Source organism: Lathyrus oleraceus, chromosome 1 (genome assembly GCF_024323335.1).
Source record: "Lathyrus oleraceus cultivar Zhongwan6 chromosome 1, CAAS_Psat_ZW6_1.0, whole genome shotgun sequence".
Classification (NCBI taxonomy): Eukaryota; Viridiplantae; Streptophyta; class Magnoliopsida; order Fabales; family Fabaceae; genus Lathyrus; species Lathyrus oleraceus.
Window position 1 is genome coordinate 85,344,222 of NC_066579.1, and position 13,655 is coordinate 85,357,876.

Genomic DNA, 13,655 nt, shown 5'->3' on the forward strand with positions numbered 1-13,655 from the left:
GCTCTACAGGATATATCCACCGTAAATAAACTGGACCATAAATTCTAATCTCCCTTACTAGATGAACAACTAAGTGAACCATAATATCAAAGAATGATAGAGGGAAAAACATCTCTAATTGACACAAGATAATTGCAGCCTCATGTTCTAACTCGTCTAAATTTTCAGGATCAATGACTTTACTACATAAAAAATTGAAGAGTAAGCACAATCTGGATATAATTACCCTTACATTCCATGGTAAAATGTCACGGATAACCACTGGTAGAAGTTGTTGCATCAAGATATGACAATCATGAGATTTTAAGCCAATTAATTTGTGATCGTTCTATGACACAAGTTTCTTCACATTTGATAAGTACCCTTGGGGAACTTTGATACCCTGCAAACAATCATAAAAACTGTTTTTTCTTTTTTAGACAGAATGTGACAAGCTGGGGGCAAATATGTTATATTTCCTACTTCTTTTGGGGCTAACTCTTGTCGTATACCCATCACCATCATATTTTCACGGGATCTCTTAGTATCTTTTGTCTTTCCTTTAATGTTGATAAGTGTTACAGTCAAACTATCACATATATTTTTCTCCACATGCAACACATCAAGATAATGTCTTACATCAAGGCTAGACCAATATGGAAGATCAAAGAACACCGACCTCTTTTTCCAACTATTTTTCTCCATGGACCCTTTTTGTTTACCTTTTAGTTTCTTTCCAAAGACAACCTTAATATGTTGTTGTCTTTTATAAACTTCCTTCCTGGTTTAGGGCTTCAGAGTAAAATCAAACTCCGGCTCTCCATTAGAAGCCTTCCGCAATCTACGATATGGATGATTATGTCTTAAAAAATTTTGATGCTCAAGATAAACATTATTTTTCCATTTTGTAATTGGGGTGGCATGTATCAAATTCACATATAGGACACGCTTTATGTCCCTTGACATTGTACCCAGACAAATTATCATATACAAGAAAGTCAATGGTTGTGCAAAGCAACATGGCACGCAGCTTAAAGTTTTCACATCTATATGCATCATCAACATCAACGCCTTCCTTCCACAAAAGTCTTAAATCTTTAATGAATGAAGTTAAATAAACATCTATGTTGTTCCCTGGTTGTTTTGAACCTGAAATCATCATCGATAACATCATATATTTGCGCTTTATGCACAACCATGGAGTTATAAATTATGAGAAGAACATGGCATAATGTATGGTTAGTACTCAAATTACCAAATGGGTTTATTCTGTCGGTGGAAAGTCCAAGACTAAGGTTCCTTAGTTCTAGTGCAAAATCTGGAAATAAGGAATCAATTTTCTTCCATTATAATGAATCAGTTGCACGAAGAATTTTTCCATCACATACTCTTTCATATGCATGTCATTTAGTATTCTTTGTATCATTTGCATTAGCAAACAATCTCTAGAACATTTGAATTACCGGTAGATACCATATCACCTTGGAAGGATCACTATTTCTTGTTACACTATCATCGTCTTCAACACCATTGACCTTATTCTTGTAGTGTGACTCCCCAAATCTCGGGCACTCCTTCAAGTTTTCATATTCTTTCCTATATAATATACAATCATTACAACATGCATGTATTTTGACATAATCCAAATCCATTTGAACAATATCTTCTTAGCCTTATAACTACGGTTCAACAACGTGTTACCTTTTGGAAGCATTTCTTGCAACAACTCAAGCAACTCAGTTAAAATTTTATCCATCCACCTACCTCTTGCCTTAAGATTAAATAGTCTTAACCCAATTGAAAATCTTATAAAACTTTTGCATCCCGGATACAACGTCTCTTCAATGTCTTTTTACAAAGTATCTACCACATTAGCATTCTTGAAAGCATCTACCTCAATATCACGAATCATGTCTTTTATAGTATCATTCATAAATTCATTTTCATCTTCAACTGTAGGTGACATAGGTCTTTTTTTGTCACTTCACCATGACATACCCATTTCGTGTAATTTTGAATAATTCCATCACAACCTAAATGATTGAATATTTCATCCCTTGGATGTTTGTGCATATTTCAGAAAATTTTACAAGCACACAAAAAAATATCCTTCTCCTTAGGAACGTTTTTTTCCCGCAAAATCAAGAAATTGAATCACTCAATTCTCACACTCTTCACTTAATCTATTGACTCTCATACAACTACGATCCATATACAACTTCTGAAAATAAAATAAAAATACTACACAACCAACAATAACTACTAGAACAACAACAAATACCACAACAACATTATAGTAAACAACATCAACAACCACATATGGCAACAACATCAACGACGAAACAATAATAATAACAACAACAACGATGAAGATGATGACCTACGACTGCAACATCAATAGCGGAAATAATAAACAACAATAATGGATAATTTGTACATATCGGAAATGTGATGAGAGACTCAACGGAGAAGAGTTTGAACTTTTTTCCTCCTCAGAGAAGAAGGGTGGTGGTTCTGAGTATTGGGAAATTCCTTCATTCGATGGAGAAGAATGAGTTCCTTTCATTTTCTAGGATAAAAAAAGTGAATGAGACAAAATATTATAATTCTGAAGGAATAAAAACTGTCTTTAGAGTTTTTATCTCGATTTTCTTCAACAACCGAGGGATAATATTCAACGTAAAATGTATAAAAAATGAATGTGCATTTTTAGTTGTAAATAAAACATAAAATTGCAAGAGTTGTGAATCGAAGCTCAACACTGAACAACATTTTATGCCGGTTTTCGTAGACAATAGGGGGATAATATCTGACGTAAAATGTATAAAAAATAAATGCGTTTTTTAGTTGTAAATAAAACATAAAATATCAGGAGCTGAGAATCGATGCTCAAACATTGAATAACATTTTACGTCGGTTTTCCTAGAAAATCGGGGTTAAATATAAAGTTTCTTTTAAATAAAAAAATAACATATAACGCGTTCTAGGTCATTTGACCTTAATTTTTCAATAACTGAGGTAAAAGTTTCGTCATAAAATGTATTATTTGTAGGTGTGTGTGTGTGCGCGCGCGCGATAAATAGATAGATAGATAGGTAGATAGATAGATAGATAGATAGATAGATAGATAGATAGATAGATAGATAGATAGATAGATAGATAGATAGATAGATAGATAGATAGATAGATAGATAGATAGATAGAGAGAGAGAGAGAGAGAGAGAGAGAGAGACGTCACATCTTCACTTAAAACCTTAAGATATTATGTATATGTGTCATCTCTTGTAAATTCAACATTCTACACAATACAATGTGGTGTGAAACTTGATCACTCGCACTTGAAACTAACAAGAAAATCATTTAAATTGTTTTCAAATTTATTGTTGTTTATTAAACAATGTTATCATCCAATGGATTCTAAGATTTAAGTTTGGAGTTAATTTTATTAAATTTTAAAATATAAATTTTGATTGAAATTAACAATTTATGTGCAATATCTACGATTTTAGGTATTATTATTATTATTATTATTATTATTATTATTATTATTATTATTATTATTATTATTATTATCTTTGATGAGTAGATGCATATTTACACTCATTTTTTGATAAATAATCAAATATACAAAAAGAGGGGAAAAAAGTTATTTGTGATTTGTCCTTATCTTATGGTTATAAATTTCTTGGCTACCAACAAAAGATATAAATAACGCCAATTATTTCAACTTTGGAAAACAAAGTGGAGATTAAAGCATGGAAACAATAAATGTGTTTTATGTGGGGTTGTTAAATATAACCATAGAAGTATGAAGGTACAACTTTTCATTGTTGGTGAGTTGGAATTTGTTTTTATTGCAACTTTTAAATGCTTCTTGTCTATTGATTGGCCCCTCTAAGTTTTAAGCTACTGTTCCATTTACTTACTTGTAAATAATTAAAACACCATTGAAACATCATTACCCAACCAGAACTTAAAATAAATAATGTTTAAAGACAGTTATGTTTCTAGCATTTAAATTAAGCATTTCTATCTAGGGCTTTAATATTTCATGTAATAACAAAATATGTGTTGATATACTTTTATTTCTAATTCAACATGGATACAATTACACTATAAATTAGGGATGACAAAACTGTCCCGTCTTGTTTTAAAATTGTCAAAAAAAGAGTAGGACGAACTAAATCATCAAGTAAAATTATACTTAAAAAGGAGTGGGATGGATTAGTCTATCAAGTGAAATTAATAAACTTTTATATATATTATATTAGATTTTTTTCTTATTGTTTAGACCAATTTTTTATAAAATATCTTTTTAATAAATATATTCAAATAAATATATAAAATAAAATCATCAAGAATTAGAATCAACTAAATTGACAACTAAAAATTTAAAACAATAAAAAAAATTCACTTAAAATAGAACTATCAACAAAAAATTTAAAACTATACTTCAAGTATTAATCTTCAACCAACCGAAATAAATATTGAGTGTTTGATAATTAGATTTGCGGATTGACGGACCAATTCACCTTTTCTTTTTACAGAATTAAGGCATACCAGACTTATGACAGAAAGCTGAACAGATAGACAGATACAAAATTTTAACCCAACCTACTATTTTTGGCAGATAAGCGAGTCGGCTCAGCGGATCACAAACTTTTGAATATTTATTTATAGAGAATGATGTTTATGAAAATATCCTCTGTCTTTATTTTTTGGAGACTTTAGTAAATAAAATTTATTAAAATAAATAAATATCATTGAAATATAATTATTTTAAATTATTAATAGAATCTATTTAGTAATATTTGTTGAGCTGTTTGGTTTGAGGGATTTAGTGTTTATTAAGAGCTGATATTAAAATTTTATAATATGATTATGTGTATTAGTAACTCATTTAAACATCAAAATAAGAAAATTCTTACATTCTTGGTAATCATGTATTTTTAAATAATAAGTACAATTGAAATATTTTTATAAATGTGTTTAGTTTTTATCTAAATATTATTAAACTATCATTTATAAATAAATATATTTCATATTGACTTTTTACTTTTTAGAGTTTAAATTAAACTAATAATATTAATAAAATAACAAATAAATCTTTGTAAACTGTCTTATAAATTAAGAAAAAATAACATTGCGAGTAAACAATTATATCTTACAAATTAAAATTGATAAGCTCAGCGATAACATATAATTTAGCTTATTGAATTTATAGTATTTAATACAATTATTGGTTTGACTAATTTATAAATATAAAATAATATTAATAAATAAATGTAATTAATATTTGTTTTTTAAATTAAAATAATATAAATGAAATTGAAAAACAAAAGCATAAATTATATCAACTTTAAACAATAAATTACTCTAACTAATTTATCAAATAAATTATAAATAAATAAAAGAAATTATAAAGTCATAAAAAAATGTAAAAACATTGCCAATAAATTTTTTTAAACATATAAACTTTTACACTATAAACTATAAATTTTTAAAAAATAACATTATAAAATATTGCTTATATGTTTCAATCATGGGAAAATATGTGTAAGAGTTTCTTAATGTGTTGAACAACAGTTTGAGTCCAAAAAGGTTCCGTTATTCAGTCATCATAACAATTGAGTGTCATGGTGATGGTTGCCTCCGAAACTATTTCAGTTGAAAATTGTAAAGTACTATCATTACAAAGATCATAAGACAGAGACTTTATCTTGTTAGAAAAACAGTACACTCATTTTTTATTCATGAGCAAGAAAAAAACACTGATTTTATAATAATTAATACTGTTATATACCCAAATTACTTTATCGTATTTATTCCTTCAATGATCTTCATCTTTTTATTAAAAAAAATTGATGGAAACAAAAGAACTGTGAACAAAAATGTATGTGAAATTAATATTAATAATATTAATCAATTACTTTGTTTCTATAAATACGGGGAGGTTAGAGTGGTTGATTGTGATAGTTTATAACTTACGTGTAAAGATGACTGATTACTAATAACTTATAATTTATAATTGTTGACTGATGATTGATAGGATTACGTTGATAAATTAATTGAATTATTTGATAAAATTAACGAGTCAACTAATTGACAAATGCAAAAAGACATAAATATAGAACATGATCTTTGGTATTCTTTGCATTTAATACTTGATTGTATTATTTTTAATTAAAATATATTATAAAGGATAAAAATGATTTTAATTAAAATAATAAGGATAAAAGTAGAAGAAATACTACTACAGAAAACACATATTGTAACGGTTGTTGGTTGTACGTCCATTATTAGGTAGCATGTGATTCTATGTATGCTACTTTCTACCACAGACGTGTGACAGTGGTGATAAACTAGATAACATGCTACATATCACAACGGCTATCTTAAAAAACTGTTATTATACATATTTAGATCATTGGTTCGAAACTCAACATCTGCAATTTAAATTGAATAAAATTAACATTTCACCACGGTTATGAAAGATAATCATTGTGGTATGTACACGAGTTTATTATAAAATATGTGGATTACTTGTTTTTTCCTACACCGAACCACTGTTTTTTGAATTCCATGCATCTCGTAACTAATCTCTCGCTCTTTAACATGTAGAGTTTGGTTCAATGACCTAACTTCTTCAGAGCAACGGTTCCTTCGATTCTTGTTTATTTTGAAAAACATCAATTTATTGACAAATTCAGATTCATCATTATCATTGTCATCATAATAATCATCAACGTCATTTAAAATAAATAATGATATTGATAGTGACGATGATGTGTCAGAATTAGTCAACAAATTGATGTTTTTCAAAATAAATTAGAAGAGAAGGAATCGATGATATGAAGAACTTAGGTCATTGAACTACATTCTATACGTTAAAGAGCAAGAGATTAATTATAAGATGCATGCAATTCGAAAAAGATTGATTGATCTAAGTTGATTTTCAAATATAGGTTAATTTTTATATTATTATTTTATAAATCAGTTTAAATGAATGCATTTTTAATGAAGGGTTAGTGAAACAAATAATTTGCATACGATATAATAAACTCAATTGGATCTTCTATTAATCTGCATAAGAAATTAACGTTGCAAGATTGATAAAAACAAAGTATTGCTAAGTCACAAGAAGATTTTTTTCTTGTGACTTAGAAATGTTTTGTTCATGTTTTGAGAAACATTTATTATCAACAACAACATTTATCAATATTTATATAAAAAACAACAACATATCAACTCATAAAATGTTTCACAAACGTACCTTTTATTGAAAAGATTCGTGAAAAATGAAGACGAAGAAATAATCTACTTGTCTCATAATGAACTAAAATTGATCTACTTTGTGTTGCTATGAAGAAAAAAATACAAGGTGGTTGAAGCATCAACAATAACTTCATTCTTTTTGTATTGTTTCTCCATGGCAACATAAATCATTTGTGAACCACACTCATACTTTGTGACTTTGCAATGTTTTATTCTTATTATGAGAAACATTTATCAACAACAACAACATATAGTAACATTTATCAATAAAATCACAATAGCATACAACAACATATCAACTCATAAAATATTTCACAAACATACTTTTTATTGAAAAGTTTCATGGAAAATGAAGACGTTCTTCTTGTATTGTTTCTCCATAGCAACACATGGAACATATATGCTAACTGAGAGAATCCAAAAAACATGAAAATCATGTCAGGTGAAAGCGGAACAATAAAGAAGAAGAAAAAAAAGATATATGGAAGAACCTATACACCACGGCTGTTAACAAAAACCATAATAAAATGTAATTACTATTCACGACGATTTCTGGTAATAATTGTGGTAATAAGTATTTTAATATTAATATATTTATAAGACTATAAGGACAAGCCCTTTTTGTAACGAAAAATATATAAAATTGTTGGTGTTATGAATCAAAGTAAGTAACCTTTCATCTATCACAACAATGGTTATTTATGACCGCGATGAAATGTCTTTCAATAAAATAATAAACAATCCAAACGCGTGAAAATGAGTTATTACTATGATTTTTTAAATATAGTAATATAGTGTTATCAAAGGTATATTTTATAGTAGTGAAAAGATATAAGTTATAAGATATAAGGTAAAATGCTATTTGAAATAATGTATGGAAAATAAACTATAAGATAGTAAAATAAATTATAAATTTATGATGAAAATACCGTTACCAAACAAATTTTTTATTGTCATATGAACTTATAAACTATAAATTATAAGCCCCAAAATATATCATGTCAAACAAAGCTTTAATGTATAATATAACTTTGACAATAAAATGTGATTTTGATGTGTTGTAAATTCATGATAAAGCTTGATTTTATTTTTAGAATTGGTTTTAATTTATAATTATGTGCATTTCATACTTTTTAAGTACTTCATCCCTTTTGGGACTCACACTTAAGAGATTGTGTATATTTCAAAAATGTATGGTATAATCTTTCTAGACTATCTCCCTATTCGGGTGGGAAGTTACCTGCTTTGATTTAATCCGTGTGCGAAAAATGTTTGAAATAATATAGATTATCCATTACACACATGGGCAGAGCATTCATGTCACATAGATGGCTATAAATAGCCGACCTTGGACAAAAAGTTAAAGGATTTTATTTCCATTAATCGCTCTCAAACGGACCCAAAGGCATTAGCCATAATGATAAATGAATCAATCATTAAATACGAGATACTAGGGACCTTATGTAAACCAATTATCACCACATTGAGAAAGACGCAACTGAAAGATATCCTAGGCACATAAATGCTATTTGGTTTGAGATCCTCTCTTGTAGGTATAGTAACTTACGAAGGCTCATCTTATTTGATCCTTGTCCTTCGTTGGGTAAGAAAGTATCGGTTTGGTGGAAATATTTGTGTTCAGTAGAAGCGATGACGGACAATTCTAATTGGTTCAATGACTCTTTAGCTTGCAAACTCAGACAGAGAGTCTTTTGATTTTTAGAAAGATATTTGGTTAGGGGTTGATCCATTGTGCAATCTGTTTGGGTCTGTTTTTCAGGTGGCGGATCCGGATTGCTCCTGTATTACGAAAAACAGCTATTGGACGGACGACATCTGGTATTGGATCGTAGATTTGCTATTAGGACCTCTTCAGCAGGCCATCTCGTTGCAACTAGCATATTTGTATGCAATGTTGTCGTCGTTCAGTTGGCTAAGCAGCAGCCTGACCGGATTGTGTGGTAGTGAAACTCAACAAGTTTTTTCAGTTTCTCATTATTATGACAAAGTTGTTGATTGTTGTAGTGATGGTGAAATTTTGGAAAGGTCTGTGTTGGAGGCTCTTAGGAGTTTATAGCAGACGATTGTTCCTGTCGCTACCGGGGTTAAACATGATAACAAGGAACCGGGACTTTGAACTAATGGATGTCTCCTCGATCGAAGGGAGAAGGAAAAACAGAAGAGTCGCCACTGAATTTTATTTGAGTTCCTCTATCAGAGAGGCGAGGGGAAATGGTTGATAAAACCCTCGAGAAAAGATACCCGCACGGGAAGCGCTAAAAATGGATAAGGAATCCGGTCTCGCAACCAGATTTTTGGTTTGGAAGTCGGTTACGCAAGGGGGAGGTATTAGCACCCCTCACGTCCATGGTACTCCATGGGAACCATTTGGGTTGTTTGCGTATGCGGGTATTTATCACGATTATTGTTTTATTTTTAAAAAAAATGTGTGAAAGAGAGGGATTTTTTTTATAATGGTGCTCGCCAATGATTGTGACCCTTGTGCCTACGTATCACTCATCGGGGATGAGGAATCAGAGCTCCGTAGTTCGGAGTAGAAAATGTTTGTGTGTTTGATTGATTTTACCTTTGAGAAAAGAGTTTTCGGGATGGGTTCCCTAAGGTACAAAAATTAGGTTTGATGGGTTGGTTGGTTTTACCTTGAACCATGGTTTATGAAAAGAATGTTTGTGATTAGATTGCACTAAAGTCTAGGAGCGGAGGTGAATATTCTAGATAACAAGCCAAGCGTATTACATCTAAAATAATCAGAGTGAGGGTAAGAATGCTCCATTCTCACTCATTCTCCACCACTTAAGGCTCGTGGCGCACAATATTAATCTTAGTTACTAAGTATATTAAATTTGATAAGGAAAATGCCACTTGACATTGAATCAAGGGTTTGTTTATTTGATTATGAAATTTGGCTAATGCAACATGAATGCAAGGTAACCAACAAGAAAATAAAGGGTCTCATTATAAGGTAGCCCAAGAGAAAGCCTTATGTGTGCAAAAGTGACCTAAGCTAAACAAAGGATAATGTTCTTACAAACATGTCCCCCTAAGGTGGTGCCATGATGCCATTCTTCCAACCGGATTGTAAGCACAAATGAGACCCAAATTCCACCAAGTATCACAAAGGTAATGCAAAAGGCCTCTAAGCAAAGATCCTAGGATGAGATCCTCTAATTCCAACTTGTTAAGTGAAATGTATTATTTTTTGTCTTATAATTTTATCATGTTTTTGTTGTTTTTAAATTTAATGATAACAATAAAGCAAAGACAAATGATAAAGTATGCATGATGAGTTTGTACAATGATAATGGTGATGAGTACTTAAATGTAAATGACATAAAAGTAAATAACAATGATAGTAACAATAACAAAAGGTTAGTGGTAATAAAGTTAAGTTAAGTTAGTATTATGAACAATGGACCAACACTTGGGGATTATATATCCTTAAGTCAATAGATTCAAAATATGGCGTATCAAGGGATAAGTTATCACTGGTGCAAAGTATGGAAAATGATCAATGGATCAACTTACCATAGATTTGTAACAATGAAATTTATTCAACCCCAAGTCCATCTATCAATAGATTCACAAAAGGAAGACTATACAAAACTCAAGGTTGAAAGTTTAATGATTGATTAAGTTATTAAGTTAGTAGTGTATAAGGTCAAGGTATAATATTGACAAGATAGTAAGGGTTAGTATAAGATATAAACAAATAAATATAATATGTTAGTGGGTTAGTATGAACCAAAAGAAATAACAATGAAATCACAAGTAAGCATATGTACAAGTAAGACTTCAGCCACAAGTCAAATAACTCAAGTTGTTTGAAATAGGGGAAACCTATCCATGCTTCAAAGTACCATGTATGAACACTTTTTCATCCATTAGTAGTGTCGCACCTCGAAAAATACGGTTCCTCGCGATGGTCGCGGAAAAATTAGTTCGAACAGAGTCGCCACCGAACTTTATTTATCCCAATGAAGGAATGGGAAAATATCGATAAAACCTTTGAAAAATTAGAATAATGGTCGTCGCAACCATATTCGGGTTCGGGAGTCGATTACGCAAGGGGAAGGTATTAGCACCCCTCACGTCCGTTGTACTCAACGGGAACCTTTTAGTCTAGTTTGCTATTTGAATGTTAGTTAAATGTTATTTGCTTTCTTCGAGTAATTTAAAATTGATAATAAATATGGATGAAGACCTCAGGAGGGAAAAGGGGAGGTTTTTTATTAGTGTGCTCGCCAAGATCTCGCAATCTCGTGCCTACGTATTCCTTATGGTGTAATAAGGAAATCAGAGCATTCGTAGTTCGGGCAACTACGGTTTTTGTTGGTGTCTTTTAATGAACGACTGTGGAGATCGCGTTCTAAAGGCTAAACGCTGGCTTGTATACTCTCGGCGGAGGCTTAAGCATTGGTTTGTTATGCGCGTTAGAAAGGATTAACAGTGTTCTTTTGAAAAGAATTTTTAAGTTGTTGGTCGCACGGGGGCGAGGAATTAAGTTTGATTTGTGAAGATGTTTTGAATTTATCGATTGTGTTTTAATTTGATGACGAAGATTCGAGCAATGTGGCGTACGCCAATTATTCGAATAATCGAGAGATAATAAAGCGGAAGCTTACTATTCTCCTTTTCATTCAAAATTAATTATTAAAAATAAGGCTTTTAGAATTAATAAATAATTTGGAGGAGTGATATTAATCTTATGGAATTTTTAGGGTTTAAATTGAATGACGAAGATCCGAGCAATATGGCGTACGCCAATTATTCGAATAATCGAGAGATAATGAAGCGGATGCTCACTAATCTCCTTTTCATTCAAGATTAATTTAAAATAATACTTTTAGGATTTGTAATTAATCGAGGGAGTAATTTTAGTTAAGGAGTTTTGGGGTTTTAATTAAATGACAAAAATTCGAGCAATATGGCGTACGCCAATTATCCGAATAATCGAGAGATAGTGAAGCGGATGCTCACTAATCTCCTTTTCATTCAAGATTAATTTAAATAGTGTTTTTAGAATTTGTAATTAATTTGAGAAAATAATCTTAATTTTATAGAATTTTTAGGGTTTTTAATTAAATGACGACAATTCGAGCAATATGGCGTACGCCAATTATTCGAATAGTCGAGAGGTAGTAAAGCGGAAGCTTACTATTCTCCTTTTCATTCAAAATTACATTATTAAATAATTTTAAGAGAATATTAGAATAATTAAATTGGGAAAATGATTTTAATTTTATAGAGTTTTTTAAGGTTTTAATTAAATGACGACAATTCGAGCAATATAGCGTACGCCGATTATTCGAATAGTCGAGAGGTAGTAAAGCGGAAGCTTACTATTCTCCTTTTCATTCAAAATTACATTATTAAATAATTTTAAGAGAATATTAGAATAATTAAATTGGAAAAATGATTTTAATTTTATAGAGTTTTTTAAGGTTTTAATTAAATGACGACAATTCGAGCAATATGGCGTACGCCAATTATTCGAATAGTCGAGAGGTAGTAAAGCGGAAGCTTACTATTCTCCTTTTCATTCAAAATTAAATTATTAAATAATTTTAAGAGGATATTATTTAAGTATGGTGAATTAGGGTTAATGTGTCTGGATAAAGCCTATGTGGTATTAGATCGAGATTGACCTTATTTTAGGAAAAGAAATACTTATTAATACTAATATTTAATCTCCTATTTAATTAATATTCCAACGAAGTAAACAAAGATATGAATTAAAATAAATAATAATCAATAATCAAACTAAATAATATTTCTACTATCTTTAACTAATCATAGTTGTTTTAGTATTTTTTTTATAAAAAATAATACCTAAACCGAATAAGATAAATCAGGATGTATGAGGAATAAGGAGGGGGTGAAGCCCCGAAACACCAAACTATAGAGGCCCAACAGAGTTCTTAAACTAAGAGGGACTCGGAGTTGGCCCTAAGGCCCGCAACTTTCCTACACCAAAAACAATCAATCAGCAAAAAAAAAGAGTGGGCCTTAAGCCCAATTTTAACAATCTGTCTAGAAGCATGAGGAAAGCGAGGGGGCGTCGGTTGAGTGACCGTTTGGTCTTTCCCAAATAATAAATAAAAAAACGCACGCGTGCCTCCTTGAGAATTGCCAACCTTCGCTAATATCCATTAATTTGCCAACTGTTCTCATTAATTAAACATAAAACCAAAAAAAATAAACACTGCTGAAGGATCAGTCTTAAAGCGTAAAAACCAAAAGGGACGACACGTTTCGTCTTCTTCACTCGGCCTCTCGTGGATGCTAAACCATAAAAGGTCATTTCCCTGAACCTTCAATGAAAATCCCCAAAACAAAACTCTAATCTAAGCCTTAAACCTAAATCTAACGAGTAACCAAAC